Source organism: Serinus canaria, chromosome 12 (genome assembly GCF_022539315.1).
Source record: "Serinus canaria isolate serCan28SL12 chromosome 12, serCan2020, whole genome shotgun sequence".
NCBI classification, from domain to species: domain Eukaryota; kingdom Metazoa; phylum Chordata; class Aves; order Passeriformes; family Fringillidae; genus Serinus; species Serinus canaria.
The window spans coordinates 7,297,111-7,311,948 of NC_066326.1; the positions used below are offsets into that span (position 1 = coordinate 7,297,111).

At 41.0% G+C, this 14,838-nt stretch overlaps 1 protein-coding gene across 1 annotated transcript in view; it reads right to left on the reverse strand.

Moving 5' to 3' along the window:
• PTPRG (protein tyrosine phosphatase receptor type G) overlaps positions 1 to 14,838 on the reverse strand; it is a 383,561-nt gene that overhangs the window by 39,412 nt on the left and 329,311 nt on the right. The gene's annotated exons all lie outside the window — the stretch shown is intronic.

Consider the following 14,838-nt stretch of genomic DNA (forward strand, 5'->3'; position numbering starts at 1 on the left):
TGTCGAGGCACTAAACAATAGCTGCAGAAAGATCCCCCTCACTGTCACCCTTCAACTGCTCCTCAGCACCTGGGCAAAGTTTGTGGGGGCCTGGTGAACTGTGCCTTTGCCAAGTTGCAGGTTCTCTTGCTCAAACATATTTGCACATGTGGCTTCCAGGCTGCTGCCTTGCAGTTCCTGCAGTTTGCTGCCCTGCAACTCAGGCTTTGTGCTCTGCATGCAGAGCCCATCGTCAGAGCAAAGTCATTTGCAGTGCCTTTGTTTCCAACATCCATACATGCCAGGGAGAAAAAAGGGTTCTGAAAACCAAACCACTCTCTTAGGTGAAACCAGGATCTAAAATTATCACAGGTGCTTGCTTTCCATGCATCTGCACTTTTTAATGCATAGGCACAGTGCTTTGTAATGCAAGCACAAGCTATGGCAGCACAAGTACAACTTAAGACAATTCAGGAGAGCTGGATTTCACAGCATGGAGTCACAGTCTGGGAGCAGCTTTCTATTTTCAGGCATGATGGCTTGCATTCTGCAGAAGTTATACATTTACTGAGTACACTTTTGTTAAGAAACACCATAAGGTGAGTTTACACACGAGGATGCAAGATGTGCAATAGTCTCACAGCATTTAAAACCATGGGTTGAACTCCCCCTGCCTCACCACTTGCTCCCTGTTCTCATTTTTTTTGGCAGCCTTTATTTTGGACAATGAACACCCTGGGGGCACGCAGAGGAATAAATCAGTCACACATAAAGAAGAAACTATGAATATGAAGCAGGCAAAATGTTCCTGATTTTGATGTATTTGGGGCTCTTTCCCTTGAGTCAATACTACAGAAATCCTTGAATGGCTTCTCCTGGTAATGAAGGCCTTAAAAAGGTGTTTGATAAAAAGACAGACCTTTATGCAGGGATTTACAGGATTTTTTTAAGCTGATGATATTGAAGAAAAGCAATTTTTTTTTGGTTAATTTGTTATTTTATACTCTCAGAGGCTCTGAAAGGCTGGCATTAAGATTTTTATACACAGTCATAAGATGGCTTTTTCTTAATAGCCTCAAAACATGTAAATGTGTCAGATAATCACACTGCAGTATTTTAAGGCCCATGATGGCAATAGCTGAATACCCAGACCAGCACAACTCTGCTGAGCACTATGTTGGATTAACAATGTATTGAATTAATATTTCACAAAGTAAAGTTTGCTACAATCATTAATGTAATTAAAAATTCTACATTTTAGTCCTGGAAGAATTTCTGCAGCTGTTTTGCAAAGACAGACACCTTAGACTTTGACTAAAGGTTTTCTCAAGTCACAAACATCACACTCTTGTCTAATATATATATGCAATGCAGCACTTTCATTACATCCAGCATCTAGGAGCTTTACAACACTGGATACTGACACATTATGTGAAGACATGTTTCTCAAACTTTTTTTTTCCTCCACTTGTTCATAATAGCTGTAAATATTTTAAGTTTAGCCTCTACAGCTGAGCTTACTGCAAACAGGCCATTGCATCCCTGTCCCAGTGACCTCCTCTGTGTTTCAGATCTTTAAAAGTTCTTTTATGGGTTTAACAAATTTGCTGAATGAATTTTCCAGCAAGTTCTGCTTACTGGGTCTATTTCCCATTCTGGCCTCTTTCCTCTGTGCAGCTCCAGGAAGGAACACATCTCGAGGTGCCAGGCAGATGACTCCAGTTTGGATAATGTCCATTCTTCCTGAGTAAGACAACACCTGGCCCCAAGTGGAGCCTTTCGGAAACTCATGTCTGGTTTATAGTAATAAACACTGATAGCTGCCATCAAGGCTACTGAGAGGCATTTCAGACAATTCAGTATTTGCCTCCTCCTCCAGTTTAGGATGCTCCTTTCTGTCCCTTGGCATTTCCCCTCCCCATTACCTTTTCCTCCAGATTCAAACCTTAAGTGGCAGCAGTTGCTAAGGCTACAAGAGGCTGCAGTAAATCTGAGTGTGTACATGGGGAGGGCTGGATAAAGGAAAAGGATGAGAGCAGGAAATTGCTTGTTTCGAGCCATCAGAGAGAGGAGAGGATGCAGGGCTAGACAAGGTGCAAATCTACACCTACTTTCACATAAGAACAACAGCCTGTAACTTTTAACTCCAGTGTGTATACATGGGCAGGTGTTTGCATATCTGTGCCCATTTGCTCAGGAAACCAACACTATCAGCAGAAAAGAATAATGGGCCTTTTTTCCTAATAGAAGCAGTCCATAGTGAATGCACAACTGGGATTTGTCATGGCATAAATGATTATTAAAATCTTAATAACTGAAACACTAATTTTAGAATAATTATTGCATTTCTGCAGCACCGGTTGAGAAAAACAAATCACAACCTTGATTCAGTTCTAAAAGATTTTGGGGAGCCATATCTTTTCTGTGAAATACCAGTCTGTTGTCTCTGAAACATGCCCGTGAGCAGTGAAGCACACCAATTTCTCTAGCCCCATATGTTTTTGTGGCTCTCTTTCCCTGGGGTACAATAACTGTGTGAGATTGTGGTGATCAGACACACAGTTGTCACATATGGACCCAAATGCAGAAGTAAAACACTGCAAGATTAGCATCTCCCCAGAGAAGCAGCACAGGCAGGGTCTGGAATGCAAAGACAATGTGAGGGAGAACATCCCCCTGCCCAGAATATTTCTGCAGAGATAATGGCTGTGAGTTACTAAAGCAAACTAACAGGATGAAAAGCCCAGAAAAGCAGCACCTTATTACTAAGATGAAAGCATAAAAATATGCCAAAGGATGGTCCTGATTAGCTGGGTTAAATGCTTGTTCCATCTCTGTTGACCAAAATACCAGATTAACTTCTCCATAAGAAGAGATGCCTTGTGAGATTTTGACACTCCAAATAGGTTTCCTTGGTTATCAGTTACTAAAGCTCAAGCTTTAGTAACTAATAACTAGCTTCTCCCTTATGCTCCTCTAAAAGCAAGAGGGAGAACAAGTTCACATAATGGCCTGAAAGTATAGATGCATTTCAATTTTGTGTAGAAGGTGGTGCCTCAGAGTTAATGCAGACACAGCTCAGCCACAGACAATGGGAGTGCTGGGAATTGCTCCAAGGGCACTGCCTGGCCTTTACTCCTCCATACTGGGGCTAGCACAGGCAGCATCCCCTGATCTGTGATGACAGGCAGGATCTGTGAGCTCTGGAGCAGCCAGGGCAGGGAGAGGAGGAGCCAGGATTATGGTGAGGAACAAGCAATTGCCTCTGCAGTGGCTGCTGGAGCCTCCAGGGCAGTGGCTGAAGACAGGAAAAGCTAAAGGGGAATTCTGGGGACACCCAAGAGCCATGCCCTGCCTCAGGCTGAAGCTACCAGCACATTCATTGCTCTTTGTTCACTTGTCCTTCTTCCAGGTGTTGCTGTTAGCTGGAGCAGTGTGTATTCGTTCTCCATGGCCAGCCAGATTTATATGACTTTATTTTTGTACCAGCATCTAGGAGCTCTAGGCTCTATTCCTGGGTCATTACCTGCTAAAGCATGATCAATTTGGGGGCAGAGGCTTGAAAGGGTCCTGGAGGCCTATTCACTACTGTCAGAGCAGGGCAAATCTTGTCCTTCAGGTACCCTTCATCCAGAAGCAGCCTCCCACAGACAGAACCTCTGCAGAAAATGCATTTGATAATAAAGAGGCCAAGAGTCCCTGCAGCCATCCTACTTTTGCACAGAGTTTCTAGCTGGTGGGAAGAACTGGAAAGATGGAATAGGAGTCAGGAGTCAGACTAGGATCAGTAAGGGACCTCTAAAGCAGGCTGCACAGGACATGGCTTAGTCTTTACCAAATGCAACCTGGATACAGGCATTCATTCCCCATGCTCCTCCATCACGGGGGTGTCTGCAACTAACTCCTAAACAAGGATGTAAAGAGAGGAAACGACCCCCTTTCACTACCTCTGTACATTCATTCCCACTTTCAATAGAAGAAAAGCTGCTTCAGATTCCCATTGAACTGTTTTGCATGTTTTTCAGGAGACACAATTAAGATTGGTTTCTGCTGGCACCAAAACCAGAGTATGTATGCAGTGAAGTGTACTAGTAACACATGGCTCTGCACTTTAAACTAGCTTCACTATTCCTTGGCAAGCATTTGTCACTGTCAGAATTGGCAATGACTCCTCAGAAAAGAGCACAGACTTCAGAACAACAGAAGTGCTGCAAATCATGACCATGTCACCAGCAGAGCAGTGGATGGGAGCCTGGACAACAGCTGTCTGCAGTCTGCACTGCTCTAGCTGGGGTCATCAGTCACTGATTTTTATGAGCAATAAAACTGACTCAAGCGTTAAGAAGAAAAAGAGGAGAGAAAACCACATGAAAAAAGCTGATCTTATGAATATGAATAAGTGACCAGCATGGAGCAGTGATATTACATTCATTGTATCAGAGAGACATCTGCATTTATTATTTTTGGCCAGAAAATGGCTTATATTGCCTTAATTTTCTACAGTTATTTTCCTTCACAGGTCTTAATACTTAATGACCAGAATTCAAAAGCCAAGTTATAAAAGAACCTGTGCCATGCTGGAGCAGTAAGCACTGAATGCTGACCAAACTGGAGCTGCTGGAGGATGTACAAAGCAGGAATGCATAAAACCTAGGAGAATAAAGGAAAGCTGATAAAGGAGGAAAATTTCCCAACAGTAATGCTGATTTTCCAGCAGATCCCTCCTGAAGACTATTTGCTTTCTCCCCACAAAGCAGTTTCTGCCTGAAATATCCTTGAGCAGTGCTAAGCATCACCCAGATTTGGTACCTGGAGAGGTCTGGATGGTAATGGGTAGTTTCAGGAGTGCATGGCATACCAAGCCCTTGGCATGTTATCCTAGACAGAACAGGGAAAAGTAGACTGTGTCTTTCAGGGGACTTCCTCTGGGCAAGGAGAAGTGCTTTTTCACATTAGGGAGTTGACCCACACAGATCCACAAAAGTCTCCAAATGCTAATCACCTGTCCAACCACAATATTCTGTAGTATTGTAGGGAAATAAAGACAGGAAAAGGCTAGGAAATGGCAGATGGAAAGAGGAAAAAAAAGAAGGTGGACAAAACTTCAAGACAGTATTTGTGCTGAAGAACACACCACTATTAAAATTGTTCAGCTGAAAAAGGGATCTGCAAACAAGACTAGGGATTTCTGACACAAAATGAGGGCTAATTTAATATTTATGGCCTAAATTTGCCAGCTGACTACACAGCTCTCCACAAAATTAAAAATCCTCTTCTCCCAATCCTCTGAGATCCTATCCTGCACCAGGGCCCAGACACCCATTTATATCCCAAACAGTACTGAACTCAGGTATTATGTGAGACATCATTATTTTCAGAAGGGCATTCAAATAATTAAACAGTTAAGAAATGCCAAAACCCCCAGATGGGCTGCCTGCATGTCCTCCCCCTTCATCAGCTGCACGAGCAGAGAGCACCCAGGTGGCCAGTGCAGAAATGCACTCAGAAAGCTCTTTAATTGCAAATCATGTGGTTAAGTCTTAGTTTAACTCAGCACAAACGTTTTCTACGCTTCCCTGTCCCATCACCCTGGTGTCCCTGGAGAACAGCAAAGGCAATGGTGAAACCTTATTTGTGATGACACTTGGCCCTGTGACACTTGGTAGCTAATTACTCTCCTGGTGACCTCTGACAGGGCCAGAGGCACCAAACCTTCCTCTCCTGCTTTAATCAATACCCACAACATCTGCCTTGGACACACTCAGCAATTTTACAGATGACTGAATGGGTTTACTCATCAGTATTTTCTACTGCAAGAGAACAAGCTCCTTGGTTATCTGTATCACCACTGAGAACTTTCATGTCTGCAGGCAAAAATAGGGTAGACATACCTCTAGGTGGTATCTTAAAATGGTTTTACATTAGGCACAGCTTTAAAAACCAAAGGAAAACCTGACCATATTAATTTTCTTCTCCCTGAGCCAAGTATTTATGTAATGCAACATTCATAACAAAGGCTAGAAAATTACAGAGGGAAACAAAGACATGCCTTTTCCAATCAAATAATACCTCAGGCACTTCCTATAAAATGTGTGCTTCCAATGCCCAAAACATCATGTAATATTAAAAAGGAGCCTTAAAACTTTAAAACTTTGTCTTTCTGACAAAAGAAAGCTGGATTTAAGCAAGTAAAGAGCTGTTCCATAATCACAAGAGCCACAGCAATCAATGAAGATTGCCTCTTACTAGAGAGGCGCTTTTAGTAGCACCTCCAAGATCTCACAATTTGATATACTTGATATTATAATTTCAGGACATGAATTCCCTTTGGGACGATGAATCTTAGGAAAAGAATGAATAAAACCAGGGTCACACGCTGGGACATTAAAATGCAAGTAATTTTAAATGCAAAGTGTAATTGCTCTGGATTGGACACAGTGTTATAAGAGAACCAAAACAGAGATGATCCAACCTAGGAGAGTACAACAGAAATAGAGACAGCAGTCTCTCTTTGGAATATTCACACTAATGTCCCTAATTACTCCCACCTAATTACTCTCAAAACAGAAGAGCTCTGCTATTGCCTTTATAAAAAAAATATTCTTTTCTTCCTCCAAATGGGACATCAGGACACTCAACTGACAGATATGTTAGGTATCCCAAGGCTCAGCCTGGAATCTAACACAAAAGTCTTGTAAAAATTTAAGCACAGCTTGTTCCTCAGTTTTGATGTCCCTGCCCATCTTCAGGCAGAAATGCCAGTTTGTTAAATGTAATGAAATACTCAGTGGGAAGCTTCATCTTCCTCAACACATGTGTCCATGTGCACCTGGACTAAAACTGCATGGGAGAGCTAGGAAAAATTCCCAACACTGCTGGACATAATTCATGTTTAGCTTATCTGGGGCCAAGATAAATATTAAAAGAGTGATTATTTCCTTTTTCTCTTAATCACTGAGTATTTGGAGGGTGGGCTTTTTTCACTGGCCACTTCAACAAGAAACAGCTACTTTAAAAATTTCATGGACTCTCTGTTAACTCTGTTTAAAACACAATTAGGAATGGCATTACACCTTTGGAAGCACAGCACAAACGAAAAGAAAAGAGCAGCTGGCACCAAGAGCAGAGCAGCAAATCATTTAGTACCTGGTAGATAATAGGAACACTGAAAATACACTGCCTACTGCTGGTGCTCTAACAGGGCTACGTCCATCACCTCATCACACTAATACAGACAGACTGGGTGGCAGCCAGCTGGTCCTTCCTCCCCACCCATCTCGCTGAAAGCAAAGATTTGTAAGCCTCCCAATAATAAACCTGGACAGAAATCTTGAGGATCATTAATCTCACTATCAATCAAGCCATTTGGAGATTTGCTTCTTGCAGTCGCTGATGCTAATCAGGGCCTGAGTGGAGAGCTCTGGGGAAGCCTGGAGTGTGCATCTGAGGAATTGCTTTAATGAGTTTCTTGCATTCAAAGGTTAACAAATGTGACAAGGAAACACAAATATGGGGCAATACACTGCCAACCAGGGAACCAGACCACTGAGAGTTAGCATGCTGTGTATTGTGCTGCAGCATGAGGAATTCATCCCTACCTCACTCTGGAGAGACACCCCAGTGAGACCCAGGGACCTCTCCCTGCTGCCAGGGAGCCATGCAGGTACTGAGAGCTTCCACTGCTCCAGCCCTCCTTGTGTGCTGGGCTTCCCACCTTGGGCACAGCTCTGCACTAACAGACTGTGCTGCACAGTAGCATTTACTGGAGTGGTTTCTGGTTAAATCAGGCAGCCAGCATGGTGTGAACATCCCCACTGGGCTCCCTTCACCAGCCACCACAGACCCACATCAATTAACAAATCACAATGAAAAGTCCCCACATCAGCAGGACTCTCCCAGCAGCATCTGTCTTGAACCACTGTATTGTCTGTGAGAATGTTTCTACAAAATAAATAGCATCAATAACAACATAAACAAATGCCAAGATAATGCCAAAAAGGATTCAAAGTATGAGGCATGTCAGAAGAGTTACCACAATGTCTATTAACAGGCTTCAAATTACATAGAAGAGCCAAGAATTAAAAAAAAAATCATAAAATAACAGACATAGAAGAGATTTTCCATTTAAAAAAATAAGTTGAAATTATTTTGAAAATTAGAAACAGAAAACTAGAAACGGGTTTCGTCCTCATGACAAAATTTTTTTCACTAAGCACACACTTATGCAAATAAAACATTGCTCTCCTGTTGTCTTGATCACTGTGTAGAAAGAGCTTCTATCCACAGGAGCAGAACACTTTGATTCAGGACAAAAGTTCATTGCAGATAAGCAAAACAGGAGAAATTCACTCAACCTGTGTTAATTATTAGAGCCCTTAACACCAGATACAGTTTAATATATTTTCTATTTATGGACTGTTCTCTTTACTTGCACTACTTCTAAACCTTACACTTATCTTTTATTAAGTGCTTGATAACCTTTCAATGTTGATAAATGTGGGACTCGGGAAAAGGAAATGTGCCTGGATGCACGAGGCACTTGCTCAGAAGCAGATATGTAATTAAACACAAGCTCTTGGCTCTGCATTTCCCTTTCTTGAAGCTCATGAAGGGCTGTGGCTGCTCTGGCAGACACAATGTCCTGGAGGAACATAGTAGATGTCTGCTGCCAGGTGAGCTGTTCAGCTCTGGCACCTCTAGCAATCCACATCATTTTCCTCCTGCTGTATTCATGCATTTCATTTCCATGCTCTGATGTGATCTTTGGTGGGGCTTTGGATGCAAGACTGTGAGCTTGGGAGAAGAAAAGACAGGAGCCATCACCATGGCCAGCCAGACACATCCAGGTGTGCAGCCAAGGGAGATTCCAGTGGGGACTGAGGTCCTGCTGTTTAGACCCACCCAAATATTTTTATCTCTGCTCATATCTGGGAAATGTAGTAACAAGTTCCTGCTTTATTCTAGTGCTTTAATTCAAGGACTTTTGTGAGCTAAAAACGTTGAAAATGCAGACTAAACAGCAGAGTATTTTGCCACTATTTCTGGTAGTTTTGTCCCAGACATTTGGTTTCAGATCTGTGATTTCCTGTCGAGAACACACAAGTGTGAAATACTTGTTGATCCGTTTATTCATTTGCCTCCTGGCTGATCACAGCCATTTTGACAGAATGGATAAATTGACTTGCTCCTTGTTGGTTTTTTTTTTCTTTCCCACATGCTTCTTTATCAGCCTGGAAGCACTGCCCTGGCTATCACTCCTACACCCTCACTTTACATTCTGCACCCTCCTTTTAGAGGCTTGCTAAGCCAATTTCACACAATACCCAGGTTGCCTGAAATGCCACAAACAAACTCTTGCTATAGCAGCTTCTGCAACTCCATCTGCCAGATGAAAACAATACATAATATTTAGAGAAATTATTTTTGAACAATTCAAACTCAATGAATACTTTACATCACTCTTTATAACACAAGATATATCTGATAATTGCACTTGGTTTCTTGAGGCAGGACTTAGCCATTTATCTACAGCACATCTTAGCAAATCTTCTATTTTTCCAAATCACGAATAAACACTGCAGTTTTGAAAGGGGACAATTCTTGATCATCCTCATTGAGGAAATGGCAAAGGTAACAGCTTGAAGTGATCAGGCAAAAGCTTGTTACATCAGCAGAAGATTTTCAGTGCAAAGTAATTTCAGCAGGCTAACAAATGAGTCATTTTTCTCCTGCAGATATGTAGCAGGACCGTGCATTAATTGATGTGTCCTTTATTGCAAAACACACTGTCTCCCTCTGGAGAGGGAGGTCTGGAGCAATGGGATGCAGCATTGTCAGGAAAAAGCTGAATAATAAGCAAACTTAGCACGACATAGTAGCTAAATGTTGATTCATGGACATTATGAGACATTCAAGGGGACAGGTCCCAAGTTCCAAATTATGCTCCATTCTTGTGATTGCCCCTGTGTGATTATAGCAAGTTTGCATAGAATTTGCTGCTCCCTCTTCTAATTGGATTCCTGCAAAGGGACTTTTGCTGTGCCACTAGCTTGTCACTTTATATCCTCCTTTAACTCCAAACCACTCAATTAATATTAAATTCTATTTATTATAAAAACATTTGTTTCTACCCACACAATACAATCAGCAGCCATCTCATTAATATTAATTTCCCAAAATGACCCACTGATGTTAAGATCTCAGATACAGCTAGTAACTTTAAAAGGAGAAATATGTGAAGCCAAGAAGGTCAAGAACATGAGTTGTAACAGAAAGCATTCAACCCATATGTATTCAACTCATTCTTTGCAGAAAGCTCAGTAAATACAACAAGAATGCTGGAGAGCAACGACAATGTCAATGTTAATCCAGTCACCAGAACAAAATAGAGTGAGGTTGCCAATACATCTCTCTCTGGGATTGGAAGTTGTTGTATTTGGCACACCAAGGAAAAAAACTCTGGAAAGAAGATGGAAGGGGAATGCTTATCCCCTGCCTCATTTCCCCAAAGAGGTGAGCTGTCTACTTTCCACGTTTACAAAACACAAACAAAACCCAAACCACGATGTTGAGAACTGTGGACAACCTTAAACCTTGGCCTAAGGTTAAGGTTCCTTTTCTTCAGAATCCTCTTCTGTGCTCATCACACAGGAAATCAGTACAGCCTGTCCCAGCTTTACAGTGCAGAAGCCCCACTGGACTCAACACTCACTGCCCAGGGAGTGAAAGAGAACAGGGCTGCAGGTGGGTTTAAGTGCTTCAAAAATGCTGGTGTAAAGCTCAGGGATTCCCTTGCACAATTTCAGCACAAGGAAGCACTGGTAAAGAAAGAGAGGATCCAAGTGCAAGCTCAGACCCTAGAGCCAGCCCTGCAACTCACTAACACACAGATTTTTCATTACTCATGGGCCTAGCAGCAGCTTGGTGAAATGGGATTTTTTCTCCTGTGCTCAGCCATGCCCTGATGTTTCCTCATGCAGAAAGATCCTGAGAGTGAGATTACACAGGCAGACACAGGGAGATGAAGCAGCAGCTGAGAATGTGCATCTAATGCAGTGATCTCTTCTGCTCTCTTATTCTCTGCACTTTGAATAAAACCAAGCTGCAGGGACAACAGGTTTCTTTCTAGTAGTTTCCACCTGAACCTTTCAGCTATACAACAGGGGACTTGTTCTCTGTAGCTCTGTGTCTAACAAAACCACACGTTGAACTCTCACCTTCTTCTATCACAAAGACCTCAACTAATTCCCTGCAACACATCAGCACTGCCTTTGAAAAGGTCCAGGCTCTACAAAAAAACAGATGGAAACTATACTTATGGGCTTTTAAAGATGTCAAGGATGTCCTCACAGAGATGTCAATATAAATATTTCTTCATCCCATCAACTTTTTTATTAATCAGATCACACATAGCAACTCCCTGCGTGGCACCACTAAGGGCTCACCCCATCACCATAAAACCTTCCAAAATGATCACCTTGGGTTTGCCACTGGGATAACAATGCTTTTACACCTAAAATTAAAGAGATGAATTGACAGGGCCTTGGCAAATCAATATGTAACAGCAGACACCTAACTCCCATACTATTTCAGTGGCCCTTTTCTTCCCACAGATTCTTCCCACGTTCACAATAGGGTATGGCTCAGTAAGCCAGAGAAAGGAGAAAGGACTCCTGTTGTACTGCTGTCATCTTTGTGCTTTGCTTTCAGGGCTCTCTTCTTCCAGATTTTGAAGTACAAGCATATTTTGGAAGCACAGCAAAGCCCCAGCCACAGGCTCTGGCTCTGACAGCCAAATACACTTCAGACAGTTCAGAGCCCATCTAGGTCAGGTCCCCACATCCTGGTCTCTACCATCACATTTTATGGAACAGAAAATTCCTCACCACCCATCTTCTTGAAGCTGTTTGTGTGAGGACCTAAGTCAAATTATTCCCTCAAAAAACTGAACTGGCATTTTTACCATGGAGCCTGTGGAGCAGCTCTGAAGTGCCCAACCATTTCTGAAGAGCCATTGGGGACCTGGTGCCAGCTCCTTATCCACAGATGACAATTATTGCCATAAGCAGAAGAAAAAGGCTTCTGCCCTCCTGACTGCAGCCAAGTGCTCCACAGGAGTTGGCTTTGCAGTGATAAATGTCACGTTTACAATGGGTTTTGCAACATGAAAGTCCATAATTTGCTTTCCAGGGACCTGTGCTTGATTATCAGGAGAGTCAGAAGCATCCACTGAAGTCTAATGAATAGAATTAACACATCATTTAAACAGGGAGTAATATGTATGCAAATGAGAAAAAGTTAAAAATAAGAGTTCAAGCCATAATTTCAGAAAACGTAGACTGCATCCTTATGAAATATGGATGTTTCAATTCACCTCATATCTTTACATCTATGTTAACTGCTTTGCATGCGAACAATAGGGTGCATCAAGCCAATTTTGATTTTTATAGTTGAACTTGGACTTATAAAATGAATTATATTGAAACATGAATAATATATATGCTAATTAAAGACTACATTTAATGATATAAATAAAGACAAAGACCAACAGAGGCTGATTTCCATTTGCAAATTTCCTAATTACTATATTTTCCTTTAGAAAGCAGAAACTTTATTTCAATAGTCTCAGGAAAAAGAAGACAATCTTTTCTTTGCTCAAATTATTTAAAAAATCCTTTCATCTCTTTTATTCTTTAGGATTGATCTCCACAGAGATACAATTGCTTTGCCTAGAAAGATTCAGTATTAAATAGTACCCAAGTCAAACTATGGTAATTTGTGCATGCAAATGGTGTGCTTTAATTATTAAATATTATTCTTTTTACTCTAATAAGGAATTACTGCTAATAAATATAAAGTTGAACCCCCCCCCATACCATAAACATGTTCAGAATAACTGTGGTAGATGTAAGCCTAGTAAATGACCTTGGTGCTTGAAAAGCTGTTCATCATTCTCTCCCTTCCCCTCCAGGTCCCCAAAAATAGAACAAGGACACAGGACAATTGTACAGTTGTAGGGAGACAAGGTATTAGCAGAACACGTGACTTTTGTCACACAAGACCTACAGAAAAGCCTGCTGAAATAAACAGGTTGCAGGAAAAGCACCTTTAAATTAGAAGATGTGTTTCTTAAAGTGAGGAAAGTGATGAAAACTAGTTAATTTATATGAGTATGAAGCCTGCAATGATATCTAGGCCAGCAGAATATTTTTTTGCTGTTGTCTAAATGTTGGTTCTGTGGATAAAGTCCAGATTCAGCCTTAACTGACTAAACCAGCATTTGCAGTTTGCTCTTCTGAGCCTGCAAAGCAAACCCATTTACTCCCTGATTGGAACAGCACACTTGAATGCTTCAAAAATAAGGAGCTGTATAAACAGGCAGAAACTTACTATTTTGGTACATTTATGTCCCAAGCTTTTATTAAAAAGCAAAACAAAACCCAACAAAATAAACTGAAATAATAAGGCAGGTGTGAGCACTGGCTCTTCCCAGCTTGCACTTCATGTCTGCAACACCAGTCACTGTTGCAGATGAACACTGAAAGTTAGGAAACTTTTAAGACTCTGGAGAGTAAATGATCCTTATTTTTAATGATGATGTGGTTCCTACAAAATGTGAGGAATTTTACCAGCACGCACTGGAAACCTTCAGACAGTGGTTAAAAAATGGCTGTGGAGAGTGAATCACTGTGCAGAAATCCATCCATTTAACTGGTAATTTGATCAGAAACATAAAACAATTTTGAACTTTCAGGGAACAGAACATTTCTCATTAATAAGAACTGTCTTTATTTTACTTTAAAAAAATATTAACAATATTTTTGCAATTCATATTTGGCTTATTTCTGCTACTTTATAAATTTGTAGGGGAATTCAAAAATGTTTTGCTCTTTCTTGGAAAAGACAGGGTTTCCAAAATATGAAACAACCCACCAATCAAGACCCAGGCATGCTGCCTACGCCTGTTTCAGCTTAAAACTTGGAACTGAAATGGATTTTAACCTGTAAGTCAATAGAGTAAAACACATGCTGTTTATAGCAATAGAGGAACTGTTTTCTTTTAAACCAACCAACTCAGCATTCTACAATAAACTGAATGAATTCCTGCACTTGCAACATTTGTAATAGCAGCACAACGTGTTGTGCATTCCAAAGTCTTGTTTTTCCCCAAACTGCACAGGTTTTTAAGAACAGTAAAATGAAGTTCACCCCTGCTTGTTATTGCTTTACTAGTTTGCTGGTTCCCAGTATTTATCCAAGCAGCTAAGGTTGCCAAATTGATTTAATATTCTTACCCTATAATTTTACACTCAGACTACATCCTGCTGTGAAATAGCTGGTGCTAATGTTAGTCCAAATGCTGCCATGGGACTGAGGACAGGAGAGGGCCTTTCAATAGCTATATTTTATGGTTACAAGGAGAGGGAAAAAATATAATTTATCTGGTTGCTGTGGTTAATTCACAGTTTCACAGCAGAGGCCTACTGTTCCCTCAGGGTACATCTAGCTGTATTATAGGATATTTCATTCACAGTTTGTCTGAGACATTGCTCTAGCTCTGAACCCACCAGTTTATGAGAGTGAATCTACTCCAGAGATACCTGCATACACTTTAACACATACTCTTACATACTAAAAATATTGTAGGAAAGAAATTAACTAGCAACAGATCAACTGACAATGAGGATACAAATTGTTTCTTTGAGCTGAGAAGGGGAACATAAAAAGAGTACATCAATTTCTTAATAGAGCCTTCTTTCATAAAGTGATATAATTTCACAAAAATTGTGAAATTTGTTTCTCTTTTAAAGTATCTTACAGCTTTAAAAGTCAACAGTTCAAAAATTTTACATGTGTATA